General features: G+C 48.4%; 1 long non-coding RNA gene across 1 annotated transcript in view; it reads left to right on the top strand.

The window, feature by feature from the left end:
* Window positions 1-1,726: 1,726 nt before the first annotated feature.
* Window positions 1,727-15,407, top strand: part of LOC138664216 (uncharacterized) — a 90,817-nt gene continuing 77,136 nt past the window's right edge. Inside the window, exon 1 of the long non-coding RNA XR_011318304.1 lies at window positions 1,727-2,236. This is a non-coding gene — a long non-coding RNA (uncharacterized lncRNA). The remainder of the gene's footprint in view (window positions 2,237-15,407) is intronic.

Below are 15,407 nucleotides of genomic sequence, written 5' to 3'. Positions count from 1 at the left end.
TAATCTGTTGCCGCTAGACAGAATCCCCGAGAACCTCCTCCTCCTCTCCATCTGTGGCTCTTATGATTAGCCAGAGGCTTAATACAGCAATCACATTGCTGGCTAATAAAATGAAGAGTCTCAGATAATAGGAGGTAAAAGCTGGTTCTCAAGTCTCCCATCCAGTGGTCACAGATTACGGATGTCGCCACTTGTCCAGGTCCTGTGAATAAATTTGCACCAGGTCTACTGCCATTTAATACAACATTTCCCTGCAATGGCTGCTGTAGTGGAAAAATTAGCTAGCCATGGCCTTGACTGGCAAAATGAGATGTTTGACAATCATGCCATGTGTGAAAGACCACCCCTGGTTGTGGCCAAAAAAATTATTCAAAAATGACACGAGATGTGAATCCATCCTAAAAGTATATAGTAACTTATTGTCCACTAGGTTACATGAGATAAAGATCTTCATGGCTGCTTGTTTCATCAGAAAAACTGTCCTGGGAGAAAGGCATTATGGTGGATGATGTCCGATGATGACCTTGTTCTTGGCAAGAGGAGATCTACAAACTGTTCTTCTCTAGTCAGCCTTGCATCATCCTTTCTGCCCCAAAGACGAGGTAAAATGTAAGTTAAAGAGAAGAGCTTGCAATGGGATTTAGGGCTTTTCTAAGTAGAGTTCAAGAGGGCTAAAGGCAAAAAAAAATCTACTACAACATTTCAGCTTTATAACTGGCAATTTCCAGGTTTTTCAGTCAACATTGTCACATGGAGATCTATTTGGAGTTAACTGGTGGATTGTGTAACAGAGAAAACAACAAGTTTAGACCATTTCATGCCCTTTAGAATTGGGTCCTGGTTGTCCATCCATAGGTTATGGACAGGTAGGAGCTAAAGTGATTGCACTTGCAATTTTCTAAAAGCTTTAATAAGTTTTCAAAAAAATTGTGATAAGTTTCATCCTGACTTCCAGAAATTCAATCTCAGCAGGGTCAAGTAGTTTCAACCATTGTATGACATTGGTAAGAGTTAAGTCCATGTGCACCTGCATCAGGTGAAACCAGATAAAGTGAAGCTCTCACTTCAATATAAGAGTGAAACCCACAGATTAGTTAAAAAAAAGTTTAATTTACGAATCCACTGGACTGGACATCTGTCATCAGACATCTAATACGTGACTACTGAAAAAAGTAACCCTTTAATTATTCTCCTTGTTTTCCCTCCCTTCCTACTTGTTATCAGTCTCTTTGAAGACGAGTGGAACGGACAGGTATATGTGTAGGTCCATTGTTCCCAGGTTGCGGGGAGAACATTGATGACCTCTCCCCCTCTCTCTTCTCACTTAATAGTTCCCGTCTCCTTCTTCCTCAAAGTCTGGGAATACAACAAGGCCCCAGGAATTTAACATTTTGTAGCCAAAAAGAGTGCGCCATGCAAAATTAAGAAAAAAAAAAACAAAGAAAAATAAAACACATCTTGTGAGCACTTGACTGAAGATACTTGGAGAGTAGCTAAGTTATTTTTTATGGTTTAGGAAAAAGGAAAAGCTGGTAAGATCAGTGGCCTACAGAGAGGTGAGAAGGTAGAGAACAATTGTCATGTTGTTTTCGAGCGTCTTGCTCTTATGAATGGAGCTTAAGAAAAGATATCCTTGGCCACTTGTTAATAGCACACATCTTCTCCCAGGTCTTGCTCTATATAATGTTGTCTTATGAAATAGGGGCACTAAGACAAGGCACAATGCACTATATAAGATCTCAAGTCTCTGGCTTCTTCTTCTCACTCTGTGGGAATCCGAATAAGCTGCAACATCGTTCTGAAGGATGGTCAATATCTTCTCCCAATGGTCCCTTATCAAGAAATCGTCATACTTCATAATTTACATTATTAGGGATTTCACCAAGCCAAGGTTTATAAAATGCGCTCACAATTTACTGGAATTTTGAAAAAGTTTGGAATTCTTTTAGAAGAAAATCAGCAGCAAAATGTTTTTTTCTTTTGGAAGGACCACTTGGGCCAAGGAGACATATTTTATCATTCCAAAGCACGGTCAACTTCTTGCTCCCAAAGTGGGAAAGCATCACGTAAAAGTAATGTATTCTAGCAAGAATTTCATCAAGTGATGATTCTAAAATAAGCTAAAAAATTATTGGAAGTTTTTTGGAAAAGATTTAGTTTTTATTTTGGAATAACAAAGAATCATGTTTAGATACTTTTTTCCCATCTGCTATGGAGTAATACCAAGCCGAATCAGGTAAGTTTGGGTCAGATGTGCTAGTGGCCTTCATTATCAAATATCAAATGTACAATCAATATGATTTTCTGTGTTCCTGCAATTGTATTGTTCCTTCCTAGGGGTACTAGTATTTAGGAGATATAATACGTTTTAGAATATTTATAAACTCTCCTGGATTGTGCCGGAATCTCTTGAAAAATGGTCTTTTCTTCATAATCCTTGCAAAATCTGTGTTGCAGATATTAACCACTTTCTAGAAAAGAACACTTCTCCTCTGATGATCTCTACTCATATAGATCAGCACCAGGAGATCAAAAGATATGGAAACAGATGCTTGCAGTTCTCATGTTACTTCCCAGAAGGTAGAGAAGGTGGCACTGATAATAGGTGTGGTCCTTGATGTCAATATTAATGGACCAGTCTTTGACTAAGGGCTCATGCACATGACCGATTTTCTTGTACCGGGGTTATTCAAGGTTTGAAGGGGTAGCACACATATTTATGATATTTTATGAAGCTGTGCACATGTCCAACATTTTCCATGGACCAAGAGATATGCAGGAAAATTCTGAAATATCAGATTTTGATTTCGAGGGCTCGGATCAATATTGGCAATGCAAGTCTATGGGTCTAAAAAATCTGATTGTTATCCTCGGATGGAAAGAAAACGATCTTGTGACCCTACCGTAATAATAGGGTCCTACCTGGTTCACATAGTTTATGGAGACATTCCTAGGCAGGATTTTTTTTTATAGCAACACTTTCTGACTGACATTATGTAGGACCCATATGTAGCTGGCACTGTTATTTGGCTTACATTTTTGACACTGCTGTCTGGTGCACTGCAGTTTTTTTTTTATAGCAACACTTTCTGATTGCCACAATTATGAGAGTCCTCATATGTGCCTGGTGTTATTACTGGGTACACCTGTTGTCTGGCACTGTTACTGGGGTCACTGATTGATTGGCTTGGCAATTTTCAGCAAAACTCTCTCTGTGGCACTCTTATGCGGGTCACCATAGTTAGCTAGCACTCTTTTGCTTGAGCAGTTTATGGGGGCCTTGTCTGCCTATGAAGACATTCTGGAATTATTAGCAATGCCATGAAATGTTTTATAGGGGTGTAACCAGTAAGCGGGGATGGGGCGGGGGTAAAAACTTTTCTGCATGGTGTTTTGTATATTTAATTACTTCTAAAACCTGCACAAACCATGTAATCATTAGTTAAACCGACATAGACATTTATGGTGTTTAGTTGGTTGGAGAACTTTGGTCCAAAAACTGGACCAAAGTTCCGCAACCAACTAAACACCAGAAGTAGGTTTATGTATACCTATGCCTATATTGCAGATAAATAGCGTTAAGGACCAGGAGTCTCACTCACATCATATCAGGGATCCTCTAGCTGAGGTTTCATGATTGCCCGATTCCCTGTTCAGCTTTATCAAGTGGCCACCCTATAATAATTAGTTTGGCAAGTGCAGATGTGGGAGATGTAAACCGGACAAATAAATCAAATACTAATGTTCCAGCTACGTACATCTCTCCATAGAAGGCTGCAGCAGACCTGTAACAATATTGGACTAGGAGCCATGACGCTGCCAGCTATGACACATCGTGATTCAGACACCCGTCCTGGTTTTACAGGCAGGTGACCGTTAACCACTTATTATCTGCAGGAGCTGAGGCAGAGAAAAGTAAGGCACAATCCGCTGTATAACATCCTGCGGTGTGTGATTCATGATGAACCAGTGTAGGATTAATTTGTGGCACTGACACTTATTTTTAGCTTGTTTTTCTCCACTGATGGTTGCTTGGCAAGAGTTTAGAGCAACTTTTTTTCAGGTGTTTAACATTTCACCACCGCACAGTTACTTGCAATTTTATCTTCACTTTTTCACATTAAAAGGCAGAAATAGGAGTAATATTATACAAGGGAAAGTCGAAATTATAAGCTTCATTTAATTTTTCGTATTGACTCTCTGAAAACCTCAAGTAGTGCAAAGTCTGCAGTTGACCTGAAAACACGAGTTGTCCTAGGGCTGTATGGAACACTTTTGAAGCTCTGTGGCTAAATTGTGAGCTGTGACGTCCTCTCACTCTCCAGATTCACCATAAAATGGCTGCTGCATTCTCTGCCTCTACTTTTGTACATGCTATGATACTCCCTCCTGATCAGCTGTGCTATATCATGTGTTTTGATAGCTGCAAGGCATTATGGGGAAGCCAATGTGGCAGCACCTAAGGTAATGTACACCTTCTCTGGCTCATGCAATCTTCTGCTTTTTGAAAAATTATGGTGGGAATCAATCCACAAATTGTGCGAATTCACGGTCTATCACATTTTCCAAAATACATCAATTTTATTTTTATCGCATCTATGTGCTTATCTATTTTGCATACTAATATCTCTACACTAAGTGTATTTTTCCAAAAATTGGGTCCCCATTTATGGAACAGATTATCCTTTGATGATTAATACCATTTGTACACCCCAATCTGCTAATTAGAGTAGGAAAATCTGTTTGTATGACGAAAGGAGAAATAAAAATAATAATCTGTTTTGCATGGATTCATAATTTGGCACCCACGGCCCCCTAAAGATCCAAATTAGAGATAAATGAATCGATTTAATAAATCGAAGTTCTGTTGAATGTAGTGTTGAGCATTCCGATACCGCAAGTATCGGGTATCGGCCGATATTTGCGGTATCGGAATTCCGATACCGAATTCCGATACTTCCCGCGTATCGGATACCGGAATCGGAAGTTCCCAGAATTCAAACTGAACGCAGCAGCCAATGAGGAATGATTGGAAGTGTGGGCACATCCTGTTTAGCATGGTGGGCATGTAAGTACTGGCAAGGCTGTGATTGGCTGCTGAAATGATGTCACTCTGCACTATAAAATACGCTGCCGCCATTTTGCGCTCACTCTGCTGTGATTTCAGTTAGGGACAGGACGCTGTGTTCTAACTGAGGGCCAGTTGAGCTAGCTAATTGCTTTATTTTCCTTTCCAAAGGCTAATTTAGCAAAACGCTGTGTGTTCTTCACTGTTCACCTTGCTCTTGCCTTGCAGCGCTGTTTTAACAGCGTTCTGCAAGGTCTCTGTGTGTGTGTGTGTGTGCAGCTCACTCTGTAGTCTGTGTGCAGCCATATACCCGGTTGTATTCAGCTCAGGGGGGGTTCACACTGCCTCACTCAGTTGTCCTTTTTTGCTCATAGTGCAGCCTGCTGCACATTTTTTCTCAAATTTCCTATTAGTGTTTTTCCACCCGTCTCCAGCTAAATTGTGGAAAAACACTACATGGGATAACCTACTGGCTCATACCTTGAGAAAAATTTTCCTTTCTTTCAAATAGTGCAGCCTGTTTAAAAATTTTTAAAAAAAAATTCCCTATTAGTGTTTTTCCACCCGTCTCCAGCTAAATTGTGGAAAAACACTACATAGGATAACCTAGAGGGGTTTTTTTGGGCCTTGCAGCGCCGTTTACGCCTGTCTGCATGGTCTCCGTGTGAGCCCAGCTCGCCCTGTAGTCTGTGTGCAGCCATAGCCGGTTGGATTCAGCTCAGGGTTCGTTACTGGCTCATACCTTGAGAAAAATTTTCCTTTTTTTCAAATAGTGCAGCCTGTTTAAAAATTAAAAAAAAAATTCCCTATTAGTGTTTTTCCACCCGTCTCCAGCTAAATTGTGGAAAAACACTACATAGGATAACCTAGAGGGGGGTTTTTGGGCCTTGCAGCGCCGTTTACGGCTGTCTGCACGGTCTCCGTGTGAGCCCAGCTCGCCCTGTAGTCTGTGTGCAGCCATAGCCGGTTGGATTCAGCTCAGGGTTCGTTACTGCCTCATACCTTGAGAAAAATTTTCCTTTTTTTCAAATAGTGCAGCCTGTTTAAAAATTTAAAAAAAAAATTCCCTATTAGTGTTTTTCCACCCGTCTCCAGCTAAATAGTGAAAAAACACTACATAGGATAACCTAGAGGGGGTTTATTGGGCCTTGCAGCGCCGTTTACGGCTGTCTGCACGGTCTCTGTGTGAGCGCAGCTCGCCCTGTAGTCTGTGTGCAGCCATAGCCGGTTGGATTCAGCTCAGGGTGCGTTACTGCCTCATACCTTGAAAAACAATTTCCTTTTTTTCAAATAGTGCAGCCTGTTTAAAATTTTTTTAAAAAAATTCCTATTAGTGTCTTTCCACCCGTCTCCAGCTAAATAGTGGAAAAACACTACATAGGATAACCTAGAGGAGGGTTTTTTGGCCTTGCAGCGCCGTTTACGGCTGTCTGCACGGTCTCCGTGTGATTTAAACTAGCTCTGTAGCCCGATCTGCACAACAAAAAAAGTAAAGTTCACCAAACACAACTTAACACTTGTGTAGGCCACATTTTATCATTAATAAAGTCTAGTCCACACTTTACAACATTAGTGTTTCTTACACCTGTTAGGAGGAGCATTTCAGGAATAAGCACACTAAGGCCTTAGTACTTTTCTGCTTATCTTTATCTGTCAACCAAGATGAAGAGGGCAGTGAGTAAGGCACGTGGGCGTGGGCGCGGAGCAGGGAGAGGAGCAGGGAGAGGACGTGGTGATTCTGTGCCTGCTGTGGGCGCCGGTGACTCGTCGTCACTCAGTTTCAGCAGGGAACAGTCCTTCATGCGCAGCTTTGTCGGAGAGCGCCGTGCACCGCTGCTGCGTGAAGACCAAATTGAAGCCGTTGTCGGGTGGATGGCAGCTAACGCCTCGGCATCGACTTCAGTTAGTGCCACATCCTCTCAGGCACAGAGCACTGGAGAGCAGCCATCTGTCTCTTCACCACCTGCCAAATTGGCCAGGCAGTCAGAGAGCCCAGGACAGGAGCCGTCTCTACTTCTGTTCTCTGAATCTCTTGGCTTGGAAACAGGGGGCCAGCCAAGCAGCATTGGAGAAATGGAAGAAGAGGCAGTGTGCAGTGATGCCCAACACCTTTTTCTCTCTGACTCTGAAGAGGCAGGTGGGCCAGTGCCTCCGGTGACCACAGCGCAGTACGCATCTGATGATGAAACTCAGGTGCCGCTTTCTCGTGCGTACTGTGCTGCTGAGACTACCCAGGAGGAGCAGTTGGTGGCAGAGGGTAGTGGAGATGATGAGGTCCTTGACCCATCGTGGCGTGAGGAACAGGAAGGTGGTGGGAGCAGCTCAGAGGAAGAGCTTCCTCTTACGGGCCAAAGAGGGAGAGGGAGGGGGAAGACTGCGGAGCCTGTAGCCTCCACTTTGGCACCCGTTAGGAGCCTGTCTCTTTCCAAAGCCAAAAAGGGCGCTCCCAAGACTTGCAGTGCCTGGTCCTTTTTTGACACAGTTGCAGATGACATTTGTTTTGTCAAATGCAAGCTGTGTCATCATAAAGTAAAAAGAGGGAAAAATGTCAGCAACCTCAATACCACAAATATGTGGAAACATGTGCGGACCAGGCACGCGGTGGAGTTACAGAATCACACTGAAGATGTAGGCCAACCAACAGCGGCAGCTACCACCTCTTCAGTTCGTGTTGCCTCTTCCTCCACTGTTGTCCAGAGACCTAGTGTAATTCCACCCACAGCACCACCTTCCCAGTCATCCTCACACTCCCAGTCTACTCTACAGCCATCGGTAGTACAGGCATGGGAGAAAAGGCGGGCATTCTCGGCCAACCACCCCCGAGCACAGGCTCTGAATGCAGGCATTGCCAAACTGTTGTCCCTGGAAATGCTCTCGTTCAGGCTGGTGGAGACTGACAGCTTCCGTGACTTGATGGCATTGGCAGTCCCACAGTACAAGGTGCCCAGCCGCTTTTACTTCAGCAGGCAGGCTGTCCCTGCCCTGCACAGGCATGTTGAGGCAAACGTAAAACATGCGCTACTGAACGCCGTCAGTAGCAAGGTCCACCTCACCACCGATGCGTGGACCAGTCAGCATGGACAGGGGCGATATGTTTCCCTCACTGCCCATTGGGTTAATGTTGTTGAGCCAGGTACAGATCGTGCGAGTGGCGCAGGACGTGTCCTGCCCACTCCAAGGATTGCAGGAATCCAGTCTGTACGCATCGACTCCTCCTCTTACACCAGTTCCTCAGATTCCTCTCTGCAGGATCCGTCACAGTCCACCTCCACATGGACCCGTGAACGTTTACCTATGACCGACATGAGCACAGCCGTGGCCAAACGTCAGCAGGCCGTCTTGAAACTAGTTTCATTGGGGCATCGAAGCCACACAGCGCAGGAGCTCTGGAATGCCATCAAGCAGGAGAGCGATGTGTGGTTACTGCCAGCGAATCTCCAGCCAGGCATGGTAGTGTGTGACAATGGCCGAAATCTGGTGGCAGCTTTGGCCCTTGGCAACCTCACTCACATCCCATGTCTGGCACATGTGCTCAATTTGGTTGTGCAGAGTTTTCTGAGGGACTATCCGGATCTTGATGCCCTGCTGCACAAGGTCCGCCTAGAGTGTGCTCACTTGCGGCGTTCCAGCTTGGCCAGATCCCGCATTGCTGCTCTGCAGCGCCGATTCCGCCTTCCGGAACACCGCATCATATGTGACCTACCTACCCGGTGGAATTCCACGTTACATATGTTGGAGCGGTTGTGTGAGCAGCAGCAAGCAGTTATGGAGTACCAGCTGCATCAGGCGCAAAGAAGTCGCAGTCAGCGCCGATCAGACTTCACAACCACAGAGTGGGCCACTATGAAGGACGTCTGCCAGGTTTTGCATCCTTTTGATTATTCCACGCGGATGGCAAGTGCAGATGATGCACTAGTCAGCATGACTGTCCCCCTTATCTGCCTGCTTCAGCAAACTTTGCAAGGGTTAAGGGATGATGTTGTGGAAGAGGTGGAGGATGAGGAGTCACCTTTTCCATCAGCTTCTGGAGAGTCAGCGCCACGTGGTTCCTCACAAAGGGGTACGCAGGGGCCAATTTGTGAGGAGGATGAGGAGGAGTCAATGGAGGAGGAAGAGCTCCGTCCAGAGGAGGGAGCGACACAATTGTCCAGTGGTCAGTGTGTACAGCGAGGGTTCGGGTGATGACGAGCGGGCAGAGATCATGTCTCAAGCAGGGGACAGCGTTTCTGGGCCAGTTGGCACTCTGCAGCACATGGTGGATTTCATGCTGCAGTGCCTGAGAAACGACCGCCGCATCGACCACATTCTCAACATGCCTGATTATTGGGTGTTCACCCTCCTCGATCCTCGCTACCGGGACAACGTCCAAAACCTCATCCCTGCGTTGACCCGGGAGCGTAAATTGCGGGAGTACCACGACACACTGGTGAATTCCATCATCTTCTCCTGTCCAACTGAGAGGAGTGCTGCTAGTGCTTTACAAAGCAGCTCAGTGCGTCGAGGCAGTGGGGGAGGCTCTGCCCAAAGAGGGAGCAGAAGCAGTGCCTCTGCCCAAGGCAAGCCCAGTATGGCACAACTCTGGCACACTTTTGTGTGCCCGCCCCAAATGTCTACACCATCACCGGCGGCTCCAGTCAGCAGGAGGCAACGGTTCCGTCAGATGGTGACAGACTACATGGCTTGCCCTCTTACTGTACTCCCTGACGGCTCTTCCCCGTTCAAGTTTTGGGTCTCTAAGCTGGATACATGGCCAGAGCTAAGCCAGTATGCATTGGAGGTGCTGGCTTGCCCTGCGGCTAGTGTCTTATCGGAACGTGTCTTTAGTGCCGCAGGTGGTGTACTCACAGACCGTCGCATGCGACTATCCTCCGATAACGTTGACCGGCTTACTTTCCTGAAAATGAACCAGGCCTGGATCTCGCAGGAATTTGCCACTCCTCTGCCTGATTAAGTAATTGGGTGTCATCCAGGTCTCCTGCTGTGTTCATCTTTCTACCACCTGAACTGCTATTCCTGGTCTCCAACACCGCCAGTTGCGGCTCAGAAGTGCAGGCTGCACAGTAAAAACATACGACCCAGTGTTATTGGGTTTCAGTAACGTCAGCTGATCCCCAGCTGTGTAGCCGGCAATGTGTCCTGCGACCGCCACGCTGGCACAACAACCTAAATGTAAGGGAACCTGTCCCCCCCCCGTCGTTTGTTACTGAAAGAGCCATCTTGTGCAGCAGTAATGCTGCACAAGGAAAAGGTAGCTCTTTTTTTTAGCTCCTTGCACACGCAGAACTTAACACTTATAAAATGTGTTCACTGATACCGTTATACTGTCCCGGAGCTGGGACTTTCCTTCGTAATGTGACGCAGCACAGCCGTCATTCCTACCCCCTTGGTGCCATGCGCTGCCTCCTCAGCGTTGTTTTAAGCTGTCACGGAGCCTGCGCTGTTCTGTTATCCCTTGGGCATGCCCTATTTGCGCTGCCTGTCTTCTGACATAATTTGGTGTCAGGCTGGCTGCGCCTGTGCGGCCGCGCTGCCCGAGATCCCGCCTCGCAGTGTCTTCTGATTGAGTCACACTGTGGGCCTGGGATCCATGGGCATGCGCAGTGCATATCTTCCCCTCGGGGTCTCGCTCATTTCCCTCCGCCTTCTTTAGACTGTGCGCCGTCAGCTGATCCCTAATAGCATGCCACGGCCGTGACACTGCACAGTCTGAAGAAGAGGGAAGGAGGGGAGTGAGAGTCGAGGATATGCACTGTGCATGCCCATGGTTCCAAGGCCCGCAGTGGGATTACGTTAGACGAGACTGCGAGGTGGGATCTGGAGCAGCGTGGACGCACAGGCACTGACAGCCTGACACCAAATTATGTCAGAAGACAGGCAGCGCTAATTGGGCATGGCCAAGGGCTAACAGAACAGCGCAGGCTCCGTGACAGCTTAAAACAACGCTGAGGAGGCAGCGCACGGCACCAAGGGGATAGGAATGACAGCTGTGCTGTGTCCCATTACGAAGGAAATTCGCACCTCCGGGACGGTTTAACGGTATAAGGGGACACATTTTTAGTGTTTACTTCGGTGTTTGCAAGGAGCATAATTAAAAGAACCACCTTTTCCTTTTGCATCCTTAGTGCTGCACAAGATGGCTCTTTCAGCTACAAACGTCTTGGGGGGGGGGTTAAAGGTTCCCTTTCAACTTGCTCCAATCAGGCTTCGGCCTACACTCTGTTCCTCTGCTCCTGCTGCTGTCCCTGGGCTCTAACACCGCCAGTTGGTGCCTGGAAGTGCTGTGTGCACAGTCAACAGTCGCTCCTCTGTTATTGGGGTTCAGTAACGTCAGCTGATCCCCAGCTGTGTGTGCGGCAATACCTCCAATCTGCTCCTCCTGCTGTCCCTGGGCTCTAACACCGCCAGTTGGTGCCTGGAAGTGCTGTGTGCACAGTCAACAGTCGCTCCTCTGTTATTGGGGTTCAGTAACGTCAGCTGATCCCCAGCTGTGTGTGCGGCAATACCTCCAATCTGCTCCTCCTGCTGTCCCTGGGCTCTAACACCGCCATTTGGTGCCTGGAAGTGCTGTGTGCACAGTCAACAGTCGCTCCTCTGTTATTGGGGTTCAGTAACGTCAGCTGATCCCCAGCTGTGTGCGGCAATACCTCCAATCTGCTCCTCCTGCTGTCCCTGGGCTCTAACACCGCCAGTTGGTGCCTGGAAGTGCTGTGTGCACAGTCAACAGTCGCTCCTCTGTTATTGGGGTTCAGTAACGTCAGCTGATCCCCAGCTGTGTATCCGGCAACGTGTCATGCGACCGCCACGCTGGCACAACTAAAATGTAAGGGGACCTGTCCCCCCCCCCCCCCTAGGCGTTTGTTACTGAAAGAGCCACCATGTGCAGCACTAATACTGCACAAGGTAAAGGTCGCTCTTGAATTTATGCTCCTTGCAAACGCTGAACTACACACTCATGTAATGTGTCCCCTCACACCGTCCAACCGTCCCGGAGGTGGGACTTTCCTTTGTAATGTGACGCAGCACAGCCGTCATTGCTACCCCCTTGGCACCGTGCGCTGCCTCCTTAGCGTTGTTTGATTCCGTCATGGACCCTGCGCTGTTATGTTATCCCTTGGCCATGCACAGTTTGCGCTGCCCGTCCTCTGACATCATTTGTTGCCGTCCTGGCTGCGCCTGTGCGTCCACGCTGCCCGAAATCACACCTCGCAGTGTCGTCTAATGTGATCCCACAGTGGGCCTGGTATCCATGGCCATGCGCAGTGCATATACTAGCCTCTCACTCCCCTTTTTCACGCTTCTTCAGACTAGGCGGCGTCAGCTGATCCCTAATAGCATGCCACGGCCGTGACGCCGCACAGTCTGAAGAAGCAGGAAGGAGGTGAGTGAGAGGCGATGATATGCACTGCGCATGCCCATGGATCCCTGGCCCGCAGTGGGACTACATTAGATTACACTGCAAGGTTGGATCTCGGGCAGCTTGGACGCACAGGCACTGCCAGCCTGACACCTACATGATGTCAGAAGACGGGCACCGCTAACTGTGCATGGCCAAGGGATAACATTACAGCACGGGCTCCGTGACAGAACCAAACAACGTTGAGGAGGTGGCGCCCGGCACCAAGGGGGTTGGAATGACGGCTGTGCTGTGTCACATTACAAAGGAAAGTCCCACTTCCGGGATGGTTTGACGGTGTGAGGGGACACATTATATGAGTGTGTACTTCAGCGTTTGCAAGGAGCATAATTTTCGGAGCCACCATTTTCCATGTGCAGTATTACTGCTGTACAAGATGGCTCTTTCAGCAACAAATGCCTGGGGAAGGGGGGGTTAAAGGTTCCCTTTCAACTTGCTCCACTGCAGGCTTCGGCCTACACTCTGCTCCTCTTTGATTCCCTGGGTTTCAACACTGTCAGTTGCCACCTGGAAGTGTTGTCTACACAGAAAAAACACTAGGTGATGTGTCAGTGGGGTTCAGCAATGCCAGCTGTTCCCCTGCTGTGTAGTCGGCAACGTGTCCAGCACAAGCCACGCTGGCACAACAGAACAAAAGCTGCCACCAGTGCAGGCTTCGGCCTAGACTCTGCTCCTCTCCTCCTCCTGCTGACCCTGGGCTCAAACACCGCTAGTTTTTGCCCGGAAGTGCTAGCTGCACAGAGAAAAACACCAGCCAATGTGTTAGTGGGGTTCAGCACCGCCAGCTGTTCCACTGCTGTGTAGCCGGCAACGTGACCTGCAAACGCCACGCAGGCACATCAACTGAAATTAAAGGGAACCTGGCCCCACCCCCCCAGGTGTTTCTATGTATAACAGCCACCTAGTACAGCAGTACTGCTGCATTTGTACAAGGTGGCTGAAACCTTTGAAATTGGTTCAACTAGGCTTCGGCCTACACTCTGCTCCTCTCCTCCTCCTGCTGACCCTGGGCTATAACACCGCCAGTTGTAGCCTGGAAGTGCTAGGTGCACAGAGAAAAACACCAGCCAATGTGTTAGTGGGGTTCAGCACCGCCAGCTGTTCCCCTGCTGTGTAGCCGGCATCGTGTCCAGCACAAGCCACGCTGGCACAACTGATCAAAAGCTGCCACCAGTGCAGGCTTCGGCCTACACTCTGCTCCTCTCCTCCTCCTGCTGACCCTGGGCTCTAACAACGCTAGTTTTTGCCCGGAATTGCTAGCTGCACAGAGAAAAACACCAGCCAATGTGTTAGTGGGGTTCAGCACCGCCAGCTGTTCCCCTGCTGTGTAGCCGGCATCGTGTCCAGCACAAGCCACGCTGGCACAACTGATCAAAAGCTGCCACCAGTGCAGGCTTCGGCCTACACTCTGCTCCTCTCCTCCTCCTGCTGACCCTGGGCTCTAACAACGCTAGTTTTTGCCAGGAAATGCTAGCTGCACAGAGAAAAACACCCGCCAATGTGTTAGTGGGGTTCAGCACCGCCAGCTGTTCCCCTGCTGTGTAGCCGGCATCGTGTCCAGCACAAGCCACGCTGGCACAACTGATCAAAAGCTGCCACCAGTACAGGCTTCGGCCTACACTCTGCTCCTCTCCTCCTCCTGCTGACCCTGGGCTCTAACAACGCTAGTTTTTGCCCGGAATTGCTAGCTGCACAGAGAAAAACACCAGCCAATGTGTTAGTGGGGTTCAGCACCGCCAGCTGTTCCCCTGCTGTGTAGCTGGCAACGTGTCCTGCAAACGCCACGCAGGCACATGAACTGAAATTGAAGTGAGCCTGCCCCCCACCCCCAGGTGTTTCTATGTATAACAGCCACCTTGTACAGCAGTACTGCTGCATTTGTACAAGGTGGCTGACTTTTTCTCCTTGCCCACGTGGAACTCAACACGTACAAAATGTGTCTCATTAGAGACCCTTACAATGTCTCTGAGGTGTGACTTTACTTTTTAATGACACGCACCACCCCCCTTGGTAGCGCTGCCCGTCTTCTGACATCATTGGTTGGCTGCCTGTGCCTGTGCGTCCGCCCTGCCCGACACAACCCCCCTCGTTGTCTCATATATTTTGACTGCGAGGGTGTGATTGATGGGCACGAGCAGTGCATATGTTCACCTGTCTTCACTCCCCTCCTTCTGCCTTCTTCAGACTGTGCGGCCTCATGGCCGTGGCAGGCAATAAGGGATCAGCTGAGGCCGCCCAGTCTGAAGCAGGTGTAAGGACTTGTGTGAGCGGCAAACATATTTACTGCACAAGGCCACGAATCCCAGCACCGCAGTGTGACTTTATGGAAAGGCACTGTGGGTCTGGGATTTATGGCCATCGTTAACCGCACCGGCCAACATGAAATGAGGTCATAAGACGGCCTGCACTAACAGGGTATTGCCAAGGGATAACACAAGAGCGCACTCTCCTGTACTGCAAATAACAACGGTAAGGAGTCTGCGCCCAGCACCTAGGTGTAAATTTTGACACCTGTGCTGCGTCTTCTTCAAAAGAAAAGTCACGCCTCCACTACTGTTTGACAGTATAATGGGCTAAATAGTGTACGTGTTTAATTCAGCGTGTGCAAGGAGCAAACTAAATAGAGCAACCTTTTACTTGTGCAGCATTAATGCTGCACAAGGTGTGGCTCTTGTACCTTGCAACACCTGAGGGGGGGTTAAAGGTTACCTTTGAAATTGGTTCAACTAGGCTTCGGCCTACACTTTGCTCCTCTCCTCCTCCTGCTGACCCTGGGCTCTAACACCGCTAGTTTTTGCCCTGAAGTGCTAGATGCACAGAGAAAAATACCAGCCAATGTGTTAGTGGGGTTCAGCACCGCCAGCTGTTCCCCAGCTGTGTAGCCGGCAACGTGACCTGCAAACGCCACGCAGGCACAACAGAACA

Source organism: Ranitomeya imitator, chromosome 2, assembly GCF_032444005.1.
Source record: "Ranitomeya imitator isolate aRanImi1 chromosome 2, aRanImi1.pri, whole genome shotgun sequence".
Taxonomy (NCBI): Eukaryota; Metazoa; Chordata; class Amphibia; order Anura; family Dendrobatidae; genus Ranitomeya; species Ranitomeya imitator.
This window is presented reverse-complemented; position numbering and strand designations above follow the sequence as displayed.